Here is a 20,995-nt window from a genome sequence, read left to right as displayed (position 1 = left end):
TTTTATTTATTTTATTTTATGTTATTTTTTTAACTTCTTTTTCAATATTTTTAAGTGAATAAAGTGTTCTATATATGAAAAGAATTATTTTTCTTTGTTAAAGCGCGAATAATGGCTGAAAAAGGGACAAAATTCATATCAGGAGGCACGCACACATCACATCCCGTAACTCCCTATAATATTAACCTATAAATTTCAAACTCGGATTGAAATTAGAGTTTAATGCAACAAGCTATTGTACCAATGGAAATTTTTATAGACTGTTTAGTAGGCCGACAAAGGGCCAAAATAAGTTTGTTGACTAAACCGGAGGTGGTGTTTTTCATCTAAATATTCGCTGGACTGACACGTGAAGCGTCGCACAGTTGGTGGCGCTGTGGGCAAGTTAGATATGTAGTCCCGGAGGTTCTGGGTACGAAACCCTGCGATGGTTGACTTTCAAATTATTTTATAATATTTTTTTCGATATTTTAACGTAAATAAAGTGTTCTGTATATAACAATAGAATAGCTAGAAGCATTCTTTGTTTCTTTCTCAATTTCAGTTATTTGGGCAACAGAATTAATTACTCAATTTTTTCATTACTATTTTGCAGTTGCAAAACTATTTACAGCAACATCAAAAGAATCCCAGTGTTTTAAATGGTGACTGGTGTTTTAAATTCAATTTATGCTAAAAAAAAACAAACATCGCCAGGAGTATGGAAAAGTCTTCCAATAGTCTACTTTTCCTGATAACAGTTTCTTTTTTAGTCTTTTAATGCAAAAAAGTTGCCATACTCGCCTCATGCTGAAAATAGTTGCAGTTGAATTCAAATTGTAACAGAGGGTAAATCACACAAGCATTTTATTCTAAAAAATGTATTAAATATTTTTGAAAACAAAAACTCTTCTAGAATATGCTACTTTAAGGTGCAGTGTTTAATTAATAGGCATAAAATAGCCTCATAATTAAATTGTTCGTTAATTATATGTAGTTGTAACAGAGGGGACAAATAAAATACCACATTTTTAACATGCACTGCCATTGATGCTTAATTCTGTGATTTGGACTATCCTAAACACTATCTGTAAATTTTTTTTCTCTTTAATTATCACATTTCAAGGTAAAATAAATCATCATACTCTTATGTTATTTAAAGTTGAAGTTGGCAGCACTGCTATAATTGAAACCCATGCTACTTCTTTGTAGTTATATTTGAAAGTTTTTATTTTACCATCCCTGTTTAAAAAAACAAAAAGTGCATTCTTTGTTTCTTTCTCAATTTCAGTTATTTGGACAACAAAATTAATTACTCAATTTTTTCCTTACAATTTTACACTTGCAAAACTATCTACAGCAACATCAAAAGAATCCCAGTGTTTTAAATGGTGACTGGTGTACATTAAATATGTCGGGTCCCAAAGTCCTCCAAGTTCCCAAAACAAATCAATACTTCTGTGGGTACTGATCGAGGAGTATCCTTGTATTTTGGAATAGATTCAAAATTTCAAGGCTATGAAGCTAAACATTGGGAACCGTTAACTCAAATTTGGATCTGCTGTTCAACGACGGTTATAAAATAAAAAGTCAATTGAGCGATTGTTGCAAGTCGTTATATTTAGTAATTTTATGCAAGTGTTAGGCAAACAATTGTGATTTTAATAGAAAATTCACATTTTCGTGAATAGCGCATACGCATTTTATATGGTGTTTACCTATGCATAAAATATGGATAGGTCATAGTACAGCAAAACTTCGTCAATTTTTAAGTTTGGTGCATCTGCCTTGATACTTGATATGCTTCCATCAAGGTGCACATTTGGCTTTGCGGACTTTCTGTCCATTTTCGTTGATAATCATGCACTCAGCTCTACCAGAAGTCTGGCAAGAAAGTTCATCAGATGAATAAAAATTTATTTTTGTTTCATCAGAAACTTTGTTACTAGGCTATTTCTTTTGTTTTGGTAGTAAGGTTACAGAGTATGCATAGAACAGTACAATGTTTTCTTGGAGATACAGGTAATACACGGTTTGTTTTTATAATAGCTTTCTTCAATGCCTATGAAATATTATAAAGAGAATATCCTTCCTGAATTTCTTCTGCTTGTATCAGTGCCTTTTTATTTTTTTAAATTTAAATTTTCTCTTAAATTTTCGTTTTATATTCTTTAGCTTTCTTCATACAAATATCTTTTTTACTTGGAACATTCTATATTCTCTCATTCTTTCAGCTGCTGTTTTCCCCATATTAATTACTCACTTAAAAAAACTTTTAACTATAAACTAAACACACTATGAAATAAAAACGGCACAGCGTTGTATAAAAAGTGTGCTCTTATAATGGAGAAACTGGTTTAAACTAGTTGAATCAAGATGCATTGGCACTTGTTTACATTCCTAGAGTTCCTTTTGAATTATCAACCTATCAATTTTGTGTAATTGAGTTTTGCCCTCTCTGTTACATGAGAAACTTTAAAAAAAAAATTTCAAACATATAACATAACATGATTGTATTAATAGACTTTATTGTAAAAACCAAATATTAAGTTAAAAAAGTTTTTTGTGTAATGAATAAAATAAACTTAAAAGAATAATAAGAAAAAAAATTTTTTTTGACGGTAATCACTGCATAATTAGACTCAGGAACAGTTTATTTTACAATATAAATCAAACTATTTGTAAAATTGTAATATTTTTAATAACTTATTCTTCTTTAAAATAGAGTTTTTATTTGGTACAATAAATCAAAATCATGAATGCTCTCTATTTATGATAAATTTTACTATAATCATGCACAACTCCAAAAAACAACTTTTGAATTTATAAATTACAACAAATTTTCTTTAAAATGATACCAAATACAAGGATATAGCTGAAACATTGAAAATTCAATACTGGTTTCAGTTGGCATGCAATTCAACCAGGGTTGCAAAATACCCAGGTGGGTTTTATTGGGCTTTTCATGTTTTATTGGGGTTTTTTTCAAAAGAGAAGGCAAGGATAAGTAAGTATCTTATTTCAAAAAAGCTTATTTTACTAGTAATAATTAAGTTTAATTTTATGAATTGACTTCACATATAAGTAATTAATACAAATAAATTGATGCAAAAGTCTGAAAGAAGTTTCTTCTGACATCTCAAAATGTTATATGCACTCACATACATCACACATTTGAAACTTATTTTGACACAAGATATTTTTTTATTTATATTCTTACTAATCAAAACCCTCTTTAGGGTGGGTTTTACCCAGTAAAAGCCACCCGGGCTTAACCGGGTAGGTGGTTTTTTTGCAACCTTGAATTCAACGGCACTTTAGTTGCCCTGTGGTAACACTGAATTTATTTGCCAGAAAACTTACACACAACTAATTATAAATAAGAGAGACAGAGTCTACATTGAGATATAGTTTATTTACACAATAGAACATATTGATAAAAGCATTATTATTTACATTTCTGATAATAAAATAATGTTTATTTAAAATATACTTTTACTGATTATAGGATGAAACGAGGAACATCGAAATATCATCAACAGTCCTCAAAGAATCCAGAATTCAATGCACTTTGAATGGCTTTTTGGCAGGTGGGAGAAAGCCACATTTGCGGTAGAAGCATCGCCTCCGTCTCCAACACCAGGGGGAGTTGAATGTGCAATCGCATCTTTATCATTGCTTTCGTTGCTTGCACACTCTAATCAATATTAAAAAATAAAATCATATTCTTAAACAAGTAAAATATTTAAAAAAAATTTAAATTCAATTACTACATATTTTATCGAAATGAAGTTTTCAAAAGAAATTAACTTAAGACTTTGAAGTTAACTGTAAAAGAAATTTTTTGACTAAAATTCTACATTAATTCTCAGTATAAAAATATTAACTCTCTAAATAGGGTGCAGATAAAAAAATGTAATAGAGAAAAAAAATTATTTAGATTTTGAGGTTGACAGCAAAAAGTTTCTCCAAATTTTTTAGAATTTTAAACGTATTCCCTACATTAAACTTTCAAATCTTTTAACAAGGTATAGAGAAAAAATATACTACAAAATTATAAATCAGAAAAAAGGAATTCAATAATGAAGAAAATTAAATCAAAATTTTTTTGTTTAATAATATTATACAAAACATGCTTAGGTGTAAGAAATAATGAAAAAATATTTAAAAGAGAAAAATAATTATTCTTTAAATGAAATTTTAAAGCAGAGGTAAAGGCTATTGTGTTATATAACATCATTCTAAATTTTTATTGAAGATAAAAATTTCAAAACATCATTTACTTAAAAAAAAAAAAAGTATTTAAGAATCAAATGCTAATCTGAAAAATCAGAACAAATATTTTTGTAAATTTAAGGAAAAAGAATTTAAAAGGCCATTTATGTTTAAGATTAGAGACACCAAACCTCAGGATTTTGCAGTCAACTACTATAAAACAATATATATATATATATATATATATATATATATATATATATATATATATATATATATATATATATATATATATATATATACTTGTATATATATATACTTGTATATATATATACATATATATATATATATATATATATATATATATATATATATATATATATATATATATATATATATATATATATATATATTATATTAACATCGAGTGTCATCCAATATAAGTTTTAAAAAATGTATTTGAATTTGAGTGGATGAATAAAACATATTTTATTAACAATTGAAAATTTGAACAAGAGGAGAGTGTGAACTCTAATAATAGGAAATGAAAAAAAAAAAGTTCACAAAAAATACACATTTAAAAAAAAAAACATTTTCTGTTGGTTTATTGTCTTTTCTTTAGTTGAATTCACTGGTGAAATTTAATTTTTGAAATTAAAATGAATTTTAAATAATGTTACATTAGATCTAACAGAACAACTAATGATTTATCAGCATTTGAGTCCCAAAATATAGTTAGAAAAATGAAGAAACAACATATTGAGTGGCTTCGTCTTTAATATCCCTACATAAAAAATTAACTTGTGTACAAGAATCATGTTATGTAATGTAGTAGTATAGCATTTTTGAGAAAAGCGTAATTCTCTGCACACAAATAGACTAAAATGACGTACTTCAGTTTTAACTATAGATAAATGAATGTAGTTTCATATTGTTTGAAAATTGTCCTTTTTAGATTATCCCCTAAGTCTGAAGTACATAGCTGCCAACATGGATAGGAAAACAATCCAGTTGATTTTACGGAATAATATAAATTTCATAACTGTTGCATAGTATACAAAATATTTTACATATAGGGAATTTTAGGGATCTTTATCGTCATCAAAATACAAAAATTTGATTACCCTAAAAACTATAAATGGTCTGCAATATTGGTTGACAATATAACTATAAATGGTTGACAATAGATGAATTTGAAATGTTTTTTCATTATGGTAACATATAATTTTAAATAGTAGTAGACATTATTGATGATTAAAATATTTTGTAATTTAAAAAGGGAGTTCTGTATAAAAATAATCTGAAAATTTCAGAACAAAGAAAAGCTTTAAACTGATTTCTAAAAGTGAGGCTTGCTTCATTATGTATTAGTAATACTTATTTAAATAGTCAAGCAAGCAATAAACTGAGTAAAAAATTTATTTCACCAGGGATTTTTTTTCGAATACCTTCTCAATTTTAGGAAATTTTCAAAAATGTACAAATATCAGAAAAATTCTTATTGTACCAGTAGACAAGGAGGAACTGGCAAAATCCAGTAGAGTTGACAGCTATGGAAGTATTACTTGAATTTAATATTTTTCATCAATTTTGAAATCTATAAAATCTCATTTCCTCGCATGCAACTCTTAGCATCTTACAAATACATATACTTTTCTTTTCGATTTTTATCCTTAAAATCAACGCTTGTAGCATTCTACCTATGCATTATGTAAATTTTTTGGTCCGTCAATGAATTTTCAGAAGGATTTTCTGGAAGGTCAAAAAGGGATGTCAAAGAGGCTTTCCGAGCTCTCGTAGCTGCTGCCACAAATATGGGCCTTTCTATTAACGAAGATAAGACAAAATTTGTGGAATTTTCGTCCTTAACTGTAAATTACAGTGCCCTTTATATATTAATGGTTATACCTTTGAAAGGGTTAACGAATTCAAATACCTTGGCACTGATGTTAACGATCCAAACATACTTAAATCAGAAATCGACAATAGAATCAAAATGGCTAATAAGCGCTTCTTTGGATCGAGGACAGCTAAGATATAATCTTCTCAGCCGAAAAACAAAGTTAAAACTCTATAAGACACTCATACTTCTTGTGCTACTTTATGGAAGCGAAACTTGGACCCTAAACTCAGATATACAGCAGACACTAGATACCTTTGAAAGAAAAGTCCTGAGAGCCATCTTTGGCGCAATTCAAGAAAGGGCAATAACTTCGAGCTCTACCGACTCTAAGAGCAGCCCCAAATTTCACAAATAATCTGTATTAATAGGCTGAGATGGTTGGGCTATCAATAGAGAAGTTCTGAAAATAGAGCCATGAGAAATGTCACTTTGAGAATCCTGAGGGATCACGCCTCAGAGACAGACCCCCTACTAGATGGCTCAAGGACATCGAAAATAATTTGAAAACCCTAAAGATAAGAAATTGGAAGGGAGTTGCTCTGGATAGGAGGCGCTGGCATTTGTCAGCTGTGAGGTAGCCAAGGCTCGCAAGGGGCTGTTGCGCTGACGAAGAAGAAGAAAAAATGGATTTTTATTTGGCAAAATAGTTCAAAACTCATGATTCCTACACTCATAGTGATTTGAAATGTTTCTGAGAAAACTGCAAAAGAAATTTCATTTAAATTGGGCTACAGTATGTAAAAAGAAACTGAATGAGCAAATTGGACAGATGTTAAGATAACATTTTTATTCCTTCATTTAAATTTATGAAGGTAATTTATTTTCTAAAAATGTATTTAAGAAAGTTTTAATGTCCTTTAATGGGATGGTTTAAGAATAGACACTGCTATTTCATTCGATTTGTGGGTATAAACAACACTATTTTCTCACTCCCTAACTATTATCATTCCTTTACAAAGAAAAAAATAACACTTGTGAGGGATTGATTTTATGTTTCTAATGACTAGTTAAGAAAGATATTTTTGTTCTTTTTTAATACTTTTTAAAGCAAAGGATTGTCATATAATTAAATACATTCATTAAAATTATTTTTTATAACTTATCATAAACAAAAATTATCATTCCTACACTTTAAAAATAATATTTTTTAAATATTAAAGAGTGACAGCCATGTTTTTTTATTGTTTTTGAACCTTCTGTCATATCTTACTACAAAAAAATTAGAAATTTTAGACACAATTTTTTTTTAGCTATCACTACCTGAAAATAGCAAAATAGCTTATTTGTAGTGAATGACCCAAAAATCATTGATGTATACCAAGTTATTAAACAAAATTTCTAAAAGGAGTTATTATGCATCTTAAGACAGTTTTCTTAATTTATTCAGTAACTAAATCTATTATAATTAGCTCAATATATTACAAAAAATAATTTATAATTAACAATTTATCTCTGTACAGCATTGAAACAGATAGTTTAAACTACAATACTCAGTATTTAATTGACATTGAAATTTAAATGCTAGGTTGACTTATTCATAAAAATTATCCACACCAGTGGTCAGAAAAACTACATTAATTTATTAGTTTACTATAACTACTTTTTTTTTTAAATGTAGTGACTACCAACTACTTTTGAATTGTATTTCATTGCTTTAAGGAGACGAACTTACATTAAATGTAAGGGAGTAATAATTAAAAAATATTTATTGCTGTATACATGAGCCAGTTTGCTAATCCTAAAATTTTTTCGTTCATTTAACCCTCAAGCTTTTGTCTTTTTCGACAGTGGATATTTATTTTAAGAAATGCAAAATTATCAAATAATTCCAAATTTTTTAGTTGTTTAATGCTCTTTTATTTCCTCTCAGAAACTAGGTACACCGAAAATGAGTTCCTTTCCTTTGAAATAACATCAACATAGCTGCATACTATACTGGATTTTGTCCATTTTAGAAAATTCCCTAAAATTGAGTAAATTTTCTTAAAAATTCCTTACTGAAATAAAATTTTTGTGCAGCCTATTGCTTGCTTGAATATTTAAATAAGTGTTACTAATCCATAATGAAGCGAGCCTCATTTATAAAAATCAGTCAACCGTCCTTGATGAATTAAATGGTTATTACTGTTCAAAAATACAAGTAAACATAATATAGTTTGTCTACGCAAATAACCCACAACCCTACTTGAAATAGTTATACACCTCATTACCATAGTCACTGCCACCAGTCCAGACGAATGGCTAGAGGAGTTCTAATTTTAGAGAATCAAGTTCATTTAATGTTAGTCATAACTAAAAAATATTGCAGTTTTTCTATTTTGATGACTATAAAAATCCCTAAAATTTTCTAAATGTAAAATATACTTTGCAACAATTATCATAAAATTTCTATTGTTTCATAAAATCTACTGGATTTTTTCCTATCCATGTTGCATCAATATTTCATGAGTGAGTATTTGTATGTGAAAGTGTGACATTAATTATCCATTTTTTATAATGGGTAGCTTAAATACTTTAACAAGATTTTCAAGCACTTAATTTCTGTTAAAGCTCAGCTACAGGGTCATTTTCATTGATTGGACGAAAAAATTAGTTACGTTAGAACCGGGTTTCTTTTCTAAAGTAATGTTAAAAGAAGTTGCCAAGAAACTATTACTTTATTTTATCGCACTATTCACTACACTACTTTTGTAACAAAGTAGCACACTACAACACAAACTACGAAAAATAGCAGCAACTACTAGCAGCGCGATACTTCTGGTTTGAAATTTTCTAAGAAGACTAATACTAGAAGAGTTGGCAGAAACTGTTAGTTTTATGATGATATTATTTCGTAATAAAAGTATGAGAAATAAACTCACAATAGCCAATAATTAAAAAACTTTTTCAGCAAATACTCAATCAAATAATAAAAAATAAGAAGTATAATTGATAGCAATTTGTTGCAGAGAGTAGTCTTCAGATAAATGAGTAGCAAATTTTTTTTTGAAAAAATTAAGGACTTTTTCGAAAAATTAAAGACTTTAAAATAGTATGATTGTTTATCATCGCATATACCACCAGTGACAGTTCTTAAAAACATCAACAAATAAAAAACAATTTTATTATAACGCATGTACAGATATAATTGAATTAATTAACAGGGTTCGCCAAAGTAGGATCAGGTAATTTCTGCAAACCCGAGTTGTGTTTTCTTAAAAAAATATTTTCAGATTGTTAAATGTTAACAACATCTGTGAAACTAAACCATATTCCATTCTTAATCATTTTATTGAAATTGAATTGTAAAATTAAGGGCAGAAATCAAGATTCCCAATTTTTTTCATTTAAAAAAAGAACATTTAAAAAAAGGGCAAATAAAGAAATTTGAGAAAAACATTGAAATAATTATTAACACAAGTTTCTATATTTCGCTGTTGGGCACGCATCACATATTCAGTTGTGGGCCAATCATGCTAAATATTAAGCTATGACAAAAAGTTTGTCTTCCTAAAATGTTCTACCCTCAATGCATGGTCTCATTCTAGGTGATAAAAGAATGACTTTTTTTTAAAAAAAAAAAAAATATTTTTGTAAGACTGAAAAAATTGTTCCTATCAAGTAATAGTGATGCAGAAAAATTAAGGACTTTTAAAAACCTTGTACCAAAATTAAGTACAGGGTATCTGCTATACTTTAGATTTTCAAATTCATGACTTTTCATGACTAATTCCAAGAACTTTTCATGACTTAATGAAGCTACTATTTTCTCCGACAAAAACAGAATAATAAATTTAAAAAGTATTATAATAACATTAATTAAAATGATAGGTATAACCAAAACTGTTATATTCTGCATCTTCATATTTATTGATTTCAAATTTTAAAAAAAATGGAGCAAAGAAAGAGTTGAAGCAATAAAATAGCTGAAAAAATAATAGCTGAGCAAATTTTTTTTCTTTTGCAGAATTATATTCTAAAGATACTTTTCTCGCTCATCATAAAGGAAAGAAATACTCCTGATTTTTCTGTTTTCATTTCGGAATTTTAAAAAAAATGCCAATGACTGGCTTGCTCCAACTAGAATTTTAAATTAATAAAATAAAAAATTATAATAATTCTGAAATCACAGAAGTTTAAAAGATACTTCGCTCCAGAAATTATGTTTTTCCTTTCATTTTTTGAAAGAACACCATAATATTTGAAGAACATGATAAAAACTTTTTACATTTTAATAAAATATGACTCTGGGGATTTTGTCACAAATTCAGATATTCGGAACACCATGAAATTGGGGGGGGGGATTCCATTTAAAAATAAAATTTTTCGGCGACCTAAATCCATGATTTTTTTTATAAAAAAAATAGTTAAAATCATGACATATTTTGTTAAATACCGAAATTCAGACTTTCCAGGTGCGCGGATACCCTGTAAGTACTTTTAAGGGACCTTATCTTCTAAAATAAAAATTAAGCAGTTTTTAAGGACTTTTAAGGACCATGGGAACCCAACCCTGTATTAGAGTATTTTTTTTCCTTTGAAAAACACTTTTTACGCATGAATGAGATATTACAAGAGCTAATTAAATTGTATCAATGCTGCAAATAATAATAATAATAATATTACCTCATGAGTGAGGAATATAGATTTCCCTCTGGTGATTTTCAAAACCATCTGGATGTAATCATTATCACGGGTAACATTTATGGTTCGAAAATGACAGGTGAACACTCGGGGAGGAACTTTTACTTTTTCCTCAGCATGTCCTTCCTTTTCTAAAATAATAAACATTTAAAAAAAAAAAAAAAACTCTGTATAACATGTCATAGAATAAAATTACTAAAGTTAGAGAAAAATACTGAGTTGGCAAGGTTTAGGACAAAATGGATTAAACCACGGTTTAAACTGTCCTGTCTAAAATCTGCTTGCTCAAAACTTTTTTAACCCGAAAAAAATCCTTTTATTCAAATTATGTCGCAATTAAAAATAAGTGTTGTGGAAAATAAAGTTACTTTTTGCACAGGAAAAATGAAGCCAAAGTTTTTGTTTTATTAAAAAAAGTTTAGTATTATTTTTAATACTGTATTATTTATCCTTATGCAAAAACATTATTTAACAGTATTAAAAGCATATTTAGTCATATTTAAAGGTATTCACTTTTGTTGTTCATTGAATTGTGGAGATTCACAAATTATAAATCTTTTCCTATTATATCATTCTAATTTAACAAGTTAAAGCAAATTGTGTAAAAAGTATCAAATATTTATTAATCTATACAATTATTATGCCTACAATTGTTACGCATATAGAACTAAATTACCTTTTACCAATGTTCAAGGTTTTGGACACTTTAAGACAGTTTTAGTCAGTTTAGGGCAGTAAAATCCACGTGTCGTGTCCAAAATAAGTTTAGGAAGTCCAAAATCCCAACACTGGAAAAATATTGTGGTACCTCAATATAATGTGCTTTATTCTATCCCACATTTAAGAACTTTTTTAAATCATAAAAATGTCTTACAATAGAGGATTCCTAAACCTTTCTAAGACGAGCCCGGGATGGGTGAAATTTGAAATGCAACAAAATTGGTAGCTGGTTCGTTTCCCCTTGATCACTGAAGATATTTGATTTAAGGAAGCCTCTCCTGATCTCTTATACTATTTCGATCAACTTCCGTAGCTTGTACAATCTGTTCTTGAAATTTGGCAAAGACTCACTAGTCTTTTAAGCACAGGTGTATGTAAGTACTCCGGTGACGTATTTTCTAAGGACATCGCTGTGAGACAGGGCAGGTTCGTTAATTCCATCTTAGCGTCAAACTAACCTCATCGCATTCACGCAACAAGTGCATGCATCGCATTCACGCAACAATAACTGTTCACGTTATCTGACTAGGCCTAAAATAATGTTTCATTCCAATTACTGCCGTTAAATTAAGTTATTTATTGTTGGCTGCATGTCATGGCTTATAAGCTTTAGTTGAAGAATAGATAACATAAATTAAATAACATCATCTCAAAGATGGTTACAATGGGATTCGACCCCATTACCAATACACTACCCATCGTTTGATGGAATGGTGAGATTGTGTGTCCAGGGCTGCCCAAGCTGTAAAGGACAGTAAAACTAAGCAAGGTGCTTCAGTATGGCTGGGTCATGTAATGAGTATGTATTGTAAATAATGGGTACAGAATAAAGCATAACTGAATGTTATAAATAAATTTATAACATTTTATATATAATAATGTTTTGAAAAGCGTTAAAATGAAGAAATTCGAAGTCAGTACCAGAAACTAGTGAACCCTACAAGAGGAAATAATTATAGGCCTAATAGGGGGCCCACAATGTCACCCTATAGGTTACAATGTATGTATATATGTAATAGCCTTAAAATGAAGAAATTCATAGTCAATATTATGTATAACAATATTGTCCATAATACAAGGTGTTTATAAAGTTCTGGACCCATTTTAATGTTTAATAATTCATAAAATAATAAAGATAGATTAAAATTAATAACATAAATGGTTAGATAGACTCAAAAAGTTTCATGACCCTTGTCAATGAACTTCCATGTGTGCCCCTTCATCGCACGGAGAATATTAAGTTGATAGTCAATTTCACATCAGGTTAGCGGCAAGTATGTCGGCATCCACAGAAGCTATTGCGGTTGTAATTCTGGCTTTTAGGTCATCAATGTTCAACACGATTCTCCTGTAAACATAAAACCAGCGGCGTTATATCAGGTGATCTGGGTGGCCAAGGAATTGGATCTCCTCGCCCAATCCATCTTCCTGAAAAATGGTCATTCAAAGAACAACGAACGATGATACCCCAATGAGGTGGTGCACCATCTTGTTGCAAAAAGACATGTGGCTGAAGCTCTTCTAGTTGTGGAAATACGAAATTTTCCAACATGTCTAAGTATACGACTAATGAGGCTGTCTTTTCTGTAAAAAAGAAAGGCCCAATGACTCGGTCGTGCATTAGTCCACACCACACATTAATCTTTGGGGTGTCCCTTTGTGTCTCATGGTACTCATGGGGTTTTCAGATCCCCATATGCATACATTATGGCAATTAACAATGCCAGAAACATGAAAGGATGCTTCGTCGGAGAACATTATGCACTTCAGAAAATCGGCACCATCTTCTATCCTTCCTACCATATCTGTTGTAAACCTCTAAAAAAGAAGGGGGCACACGTGGAAGTTCATTGACAAGGGTGGAAACTTTTTGAGTCTATCTAACCATTTATGTTATTAATTTTAATCTATCTTTATTATTTTATGAGTTATTAAACATCAAAATGGGTCCGGGACTTTATAAACACCCTGTATTCAAATTGGACCACGTATTATATTACCGTACTGTTTAGTTACCGAGAAAAAGTAACTAAAAACAAAATTCCGCAAAAAAGACAATATTTTACAGGCAAATACACTACATTAGAGAATAAAAGAAAGATAGTAAATATGCAAGTACAAAGTAATAGCAATCATATGTGTTCACCTTTAAGACAAGTCTAAATATTTTTAGACGTAAAAATAACTAGTAATGCATATTTTTTCAAAACATATTTTACATTTTTGTTAAAATATAATTGATATGTTTTAAAACAAAATAAATAACAATAAAAACCAAATTGAAGAGAATTTAATTGTCTCAAAGAATAATTGACTTAATATAGCTTAATTAGTAGATTGTATCACTACAAGGATTAAAATTAAAAAATTAGAACATAAAATTACAATTAATTACCTAAAAAACTTTTTTTATTTTCATATTTCCTAATTCTTTCGTTAGTGCTACCTAAGTTAAAAAAAGAAATTAAAGAAATTTTTTTTATCTATAATTTTTTTTTCTTCAAATACAATATTAAAGCGTTAATACCAGTTTAAATCTTTCAATTGGAATTTTGAAAGATAAGGAACTAAGTCAACTTGTAGCTGTCTCATACTAAGAGAAGAACCTGAAAAGAATATATAAAACACTTAATTCATAAGCTGCAAAAAATCCAAGTTGTCTAATAAAATACAAATTAAAAAGTTACCAACAATTCATAACCATAAATACCCATTTTAAAAACAAATAAATGAAAATTTTGAATATTTTAGCTGGATCTAGGAATCTAGCATAAAATTCACAAGTCTAAAAAATTTAAAGCTTTCCAGAAAGATCAATGCTTCCTTATAATGAAAATTAACTCCAGAAATATTTTCTCTGAGAATTTCAAGACATAGTAAGAATATTTTAAAAGATTTTGAGCATAATGAAACTTTATTAAAAAAATGATGTTATTTATGCCCATACAAATTTTATACCAACTATAATGTCCTGAAGATTTAGTAGCTTTTGAAATGATCTTTGGTTCCTTTTGAATTGAGGCAGTATGACAAAGTATCTGTTTTAGTAGTAGAAAAAATAAAACAATAATTTTTTTTTGAAGAAAAAAAAAACTTTTTTCATAGAATTTAATGAATATTTTCAAGCAAGGAAGCATTGATTGTAATATTATGAAAACAAAAATAACAAAATTCATATTACAAAACGACAATTAACCTTCAACCACTCACATAAGTACAGTGAAGTTCAGATATTTTTTATTAAGAGGGACAGCCTTTGGGTTTATAATTTTTCATTCCTGGAAGGAAAACAAAAAGGGGGGTATCTATCAAAATAAAGTTTCACCTCTATAAGCATGTTACAGAGATTTTTGCAATCGCCTTTGCTGGAAGGTAAAAAAAAAAAAAATAATAAATAAATTAATAAAAAACAAAAAAATTAAAGCAGATGTAAAATTACATAATATTAATTTGGGCAAAGAATCTTCATAGTAAAACTTTCATAAAACTGAGGTTTGTGCAGTCCTCTACACCTCCTATTATTCACAGAGAATAAATTGAACATCAGACCTCTAGATGCCAAAGACACCATATAATCATTCATTGTGTCATGACTTTGAAACAAATATATATAAACAATCCTACAGTAATGGAAGAGTTTTTAGTTTTTTCACTTTCAATTTTTGGCATTTTTTTAAAATTTCTCGAGAAATACTTAGAGCATTATTTAGTAACTTCAGGGTTTTTTAGTTCATTAAATTTTTTATACTTAGCAATAAAATTTAGAGCTTTCAGAAGTTTGAGACACCAACAATAAATTACAAAAAGAAAATTAGTATTTTTGATCACCCTATGCCAGGAAATCAGTTAAGAAGCTTTTAATTTGTATTGATTATTTTGGTTATCATTATTTATATTATGCTAAATATTTATGGAGATTATAAAAAACTTTTTTCCTTGTCCCATGTTTTTTTGCTATAACTTTAAAAATATTCTACACAAGTAAACAAAATTTTTAGAGATATTTCAGATTATTTACAAAACTATTGATTTAATATCTTAAAAAACTTCCATAAAAACTGCTTAAGATATGAGTATTTAAAGTAGTTCTTTAATACTGCGCATGCAGAGAAAATTTTTTAACAAAAATTTCAGAATTTTGTAGTGAATTGTATTTGGCAACTAATGAAAATATTCTGATTTGAGTATCTTAAAAATTTTAAAAATTTCAGGCAATTTTCTAAGTAGTTTTTGTACTCTTTAAAAGTAAGCTCAAAACGATAAGGGTTTTTCTACAAGTTTCATTTTGTATTATGAAACAAGATTTATTAAAAATGTCACCGGCAAAAACAGCTGCGGCTTCAAAATGAAATTTGTGAAAACTCCTAATGGTTTTGTAATTTTTTTAAAAAAGTACAAAAATTACTTAGAAAATTGGTTGAAACATTTTAAATTTTTAAGATATTGAAATACTCTTTTCATTAGTAGCTAAATACAATTCCTTACAAAATTATAGTATAAAAAAATTACTTTATAAACTCATATTTTATGCAGTTTTTGTCAAATTTATTTCAAATTTTAAAACTATAATTTTGTAATAAATTTTAAAATGTTCCAAAAAATTTGCTTAATTTTATAGAATAATCTTAAAGTTAATAACGTAAAACAAAAAGATACATTTTTTACAAAATTGTCCATATTTCCAGAAATATTTAGGCTAAGTTTAGGAAATTTTGTGTTGCTATTTCAAAGTAAAATACCAATCAAAGTAATTGATACAAGTTTAGTTCTTGATTATCTGTCATAGGATGTTTAAAAATACTTGTTTTCTTTTGTAATTTATTGTCAGTCCCTCAAATCTCTGAAAGCATTAACCTTCATTGCTAAGTAAGAAAAATCACACAAATTAAACATCTCTAAAGTTAATAAATAGTTTTCTAAGCATTTATTGAGAAATTTTAAAAAATGTCAAAAACAGAAAGTGTCTCTACCATTATTTTAGGGTAGTGTGTATATATTAACAAACTAAATCTGATTACTTTTTTAAATGAAGGAAAAAAAAAGGATTTTATTTATTTTCACATTGAGGCTAATAAAAACATTTACAACAGGAGATGCCTGATTATAACAGAAAATCAGTTATCTTGATTCAAATTATATTACATACTCTGTAATTTAACCCCCCTGCCAGTTGGCAATAGTAGCAACAGACACTCAGTACATTGCTAAAGATTTCATTTAAAACCTATTTAATCTTCATTATGGTTTTCTATAATCAGCTAAATCACTGATTTATAAATTCTCAAACATGATGTGTGCTATTTATAATTCATGTCAAAATGAAATGCAATGTGTCTTCATGTCAGAATGTAAAATTCCTAAATTTGCTAGAATAAAAATCATGATAAGTAATTTGAAAACAATCTGAATGCAAAGATCATTGTATAATTCATAAATTGAAGGAATAAGACTCATTCTGGTTATAAATAACCTTACATGAAAAGATGAGTTATTTTTAAATATATATAGAAATTAAAAAGAAGATAGATTGATACAAATAAAATGAGTTTCCTTCTGTTATCAGCTGACATGTGACTAATGCAATGTTATGGTGATGGGAGGTCAGAACAAAAAAATCCTTCTATTTGATAAGTTAAAAATCTCTCTACATTTAAATAAATATAAATGATTTAGTTTTCCGATTAAACTAATTCAAGAAAATTCATATTGAAGGTAGACCGTATAGTTATGATAACTTCCGAAAATGGAAAAAAGGAATTTTCAGCTAACTTTTCAAAATTACATAAATGAGTTTAATTGAGAAACCCTCCCCCCCCCCAAAAAAAAGAAATGAATAAATGAAGTAAATATTAAGATTAGTTGTTCGTTAAATATTTCGAAATTTTTTTAAAAAAAGGCAAAGATTATTTAGTCTTCAGACAAAAGAGTACATGGCTGCAAGAAATTATAATTTTTATGTGATTAGTTTTATGATAAGTTCTGATTGTGATATGATTTGATATGACATGATTTTTTATGATCAAGATAAGTTTTTCTTAAGAAAATAATGATTAAACTAAATTTAATAACTCTAAGACCAATTTGATGTTTTTTAAAAGGAAGAAAAATGTAATGCATATCATCAGACATATGAATATGTGACTTTAAAAACTCCTTATTATACTGCTCAGAGATTTTCCTTAACTAAATTAAATAACGCAGAAAAAAAAATTCAACAGAAACAAGTAATTCTAAAATTAGGGAGTGGAGTACTGCAAATAAGTCAAATGTCACATGAGTTTCAGTCGCAGATTTTTTTTTAACAAGAAACAAATCGATTAAGAAACAAGAATTTTTCAAGAAAGTTTCTACGAAATGGTTTCTTTAATGAACATATAACATTAAAAAAACTCCTCAATCATAGAGCCTTTGGGTATTGAAATTCTTACATTACTTTCTAAATGAGTAAAGTTAAAATTGAGTAGAGCGTTAGTAATTGTTAATTGAGTAGTAATTGTTAAAGCAAAAATTGAGTAGAAGAAAGTTTGGAAAAGCTAAAGGGCACTCCATTGAAATTTAAGCAAATGTAACCATAAAAACAGAGTGATTGGCTTTCAGAAGAGAATTATTTTGGGGGTTATTGTTCTCAAAAATTTGTGAACTGAAAGATACATAAGAGCTTTGATCACTATTTCTCAAAAATTTTAATTATATTATTAGTAGTTTCAAAAAAGATACAAACAATCTATGGAGCACTCACATAATCAGCATCACTTAACCAAAGTGCACATTCAAAGTTTGCTTCAATGTCATCAACAAAAGGAATTTTCTTTCAAAAACAAAGAAAAAGATTCTGCAGAAATTGATGTCATATAAAACACCTCCTAAAAATATACAATACAAGATTAGAAAACACCAGTAAGTGAATTAAGGCTATAATTATTAGATACAGTCATTACTGCGACCAATACATCTATTTTATAGACACAATGTTATTTTAACGCGAGTTAGAAAATCTGAATTGAACTGTTGATTCCAATATAATATGAAATTTTTGTTTAATTTTTTATAAGAAAATCACATCAAATACAGGTGCTAAATATTTTTGCGCTTTTAAACATTTGGTTTTAAAATAATGAAAATATGAAAGCACTCAGTAGTAGTAAAAATCATAATATTTTCAAAAACAACAAAAATAGCAGATGTTTTCATATATATGCAACATTTTGGTATATTTTCAATATGAAAGTTAATCTTACTTTTGATAAATGTTGAACTATTCATTCCAATATAACAAGAAATTTTTGTTAAATTTTTTGTAAGAAAACCACGTCAAAAACAGGAGTTAAATATTTTTGCTTGTTCAAAAAAAATTTTTTTTCATAGGCAAAAATTCAATGGATAGCAAAAGTTTCATGGAAGTCCACCTATTTTTTTGACATTAGAGCAAATGAACATAGAGCATATTGAATTCCATACGAAAGTACAAAAGAACCATAATTTCTTAAATTAGACGTTGTGGCATAACTACCACTATAAATATTAAATACCAATTCACTATTATATAAGACATGTTAACTTGACTCTATCATGAGGTACCTTTAGATAGATGACGGTTGACATAGTCTATAAATAAATCCCACAACGCATTCTATGGTGAAAAGGATGGTGGAATTTAAGTTACTCTTCATTATTAAGAATTAAAAATGTGTAATGCATTCTTTTGCAGTCTTCTGTGTCATATCGTAATTTTGACCAGAATCATAGAATGATCAATCTCCTTTCCAAAACCCCCAGAGGTGTAATTTGTCATCGGGACATGGAAGACTTTGTGACCTGGCAGATTTAACGTGCACCAGTCACCATTTACAATACAGAGGGTCTTCAGCAGGCTGGATTCGGATTCCCATTCTCACGAAATTGAGTGCAGTGCCATACCAACCAGGCTATCCTGCTTTCAATTCCTGAAGTCCATGTCTGATATCAATAAAACCTTTTAAACTATTTTTTGCGTGAAACAAAACGTGTTAAGAATTTGGAGTGTGGCTTAGACTTGAAAGCAGTTTAGATTTGTATTGAGTATTTATTTCTGAATTGTTTATTTCAGGATTAGAAATGAAAGGATTCTTCTCAAACATTTTTAGACAAGTAGGAAGTACATTGTAATTTGACATATTTGAAGCATCACCTAAATAAAATAAACAACATCATCTAAATTATTTAGCAAGTGCCAAAATCAATATTGAATCCCATAGGAAATAAACTAAACCTACGCTTTGGGTAAAGAATTTTTCCCATTGCATGAAACAGAGAGGACTCCCATCTTATCATCCCTTTTACTCCCATCTTAAGAGGAAGAAACACTCTCTTGCTAAGGGCTTTTTAAAGTCTAAAAAAATATTGATAATTTTAAAACAGGAAAAGAAAATTAACAGCAAAATGAAGCTGATAATCCACACAAGATTTTTATGGGTGGAGTGAGTGCAAACAGTTGCAGTTAGAGACATCAAATTTAATGTGAAAATAAATATTGAAACTCTTAAAAGTAAGAGAAAGAAAAATTTTCGAAGATTAATTAATTTTTCCTGACACAATATGTTAAGATTGTTTTCTAATATGTGCAGTATTTTTACAAATTAAGACATTCTATTAACTAAATTGTACAAAATAAAGTGTTAAACATCCTAAAGGTCATGTTTTTTTTCTCATCATGAAGTTCACACAATTTATTACACAAAGCATCTCATTTTCCTCACGTCGATTTTCGGCAAAATAATTTGAAAAATCTACCTTTTCTTAAAATGTTTTAAATTGCGACATACAAGAATCTACAACAGCCATGAAATTCACATAAGAATAATATTTGTACTCTGATTTAAAACAGAAATGCCAAAAAATATTATGTGGCTTTTTAAACGTCAGAAAAAAATATAACTTTAATTTCAAAAGCTTAATGAACGAAGAAAGACAAATTCTCTATCCACTTTTTCTGTTAACATTTAATTTCTTCAATTAAAAGTCAACTGTAATATTATTCAGCCATTTTTGTATTCCTTTTAACTTTATTTATATTTTCTTTTTTTTCCATCTGGATATTTTTGCACACAAGTTATTGAATAAATTTCGTAACTTTACTTTCTCACTTTTAAATGGGAATTTCTTTTCTTTCTCTTTTATGTTAAAAACTAAGTAATTTAGAGAATTTTCTTCTTTTATCTAATATTTTTTATGCTTTAAATATATTTAATTTCAACTTAAGATTTTTCACACATTTCTTCTTCTTTTTGTTTTAGATAACATATCGCTAAGAGCTTCTGAAATGTTTTAGTCATTATGTAATAAGTGTATCATAGCATTTCTGCATAGGCATGAAGTTTAAAAAGTTATCTTTTGCACTTTACAAACAAACAATATTCATATCACTCTATACTCTCAAACATTTGTATTGCACTCTCTAAGTTTTTGTACTAACTGGAAAAAAAACTCTTAGAAATATAAAAACATTTAAGGGAATAAATTTAAAGTTTCTTTATTTTTAAATGACAGTCTTTACTAATGTTTCTAAGTGATTTCAAA

At 28.2% G+C, this 20,995-nt stretch overlaps 1 long non-coding RNA gene across 26 annotated transcripts in view; it reads right to left on the bottom strand.

Annotated features, from left to right (window-relative positions):
- Positions 1 to 3,375: 3,375 nt before the first annotated feature.
- LOC122272739 (uncharacterized) overlaps positions 3,376 to 20,995 on the bottom strand; it is a 65,467-nt gene continuing 47,847 nt past the window's right edge. For 19 of the 26 annotated variants that reach the window (XR_015431743.1, XR_015431735.1, XR_015431740.1 and 16 more), the window contains 5 exons: positions 18,180 to 18,303; positions 13,968 to 14,046; positions 13,836 to 13,886; positions 10,703 to 10,851; positions 3,376 to 3,676 (listed from right to left, as the gene is read on the bottom strand). This is a non-coding gene — a long non-coding RNA (uncharacterized LOC122272739). Of the gene's footprint in view, positions 3,677 to 10,702; positions 10,852 to 13,835; positions 13,887 to 13,967; positions 14,047 to 18,179; positions 18,304 to 19,692; positions 19,809 to 20,995 lie in introns of all 26 variants that reach the window. The other 7 variants (XR_015431739.1, XR_015431759.1, XR_015431756.1 and 4 more) reach the window with 3 other exon arrangements.

This window comes from Parasteatoda tepidariorum, chromosome 2 (assembly GCF_982258835.1).
Source record: "Parasteatoda tepidariorum strain Cologne lab strain chromosome 2, Ptep-v5.0, whole genome shotgun sequence".
NCBI classification, from domain to species: domain Eukaryota; kingdom Metazoa; phylum Arthropoda; class Arachnida; order Araneae; family Theridiidae; genus Parasteatoda; species Parasteatoda tepidariorum.
Note: the sequence above shows the minus strand (reverse complement) of the source record. Positions and strands in the feature narration are given on the sequence as shown.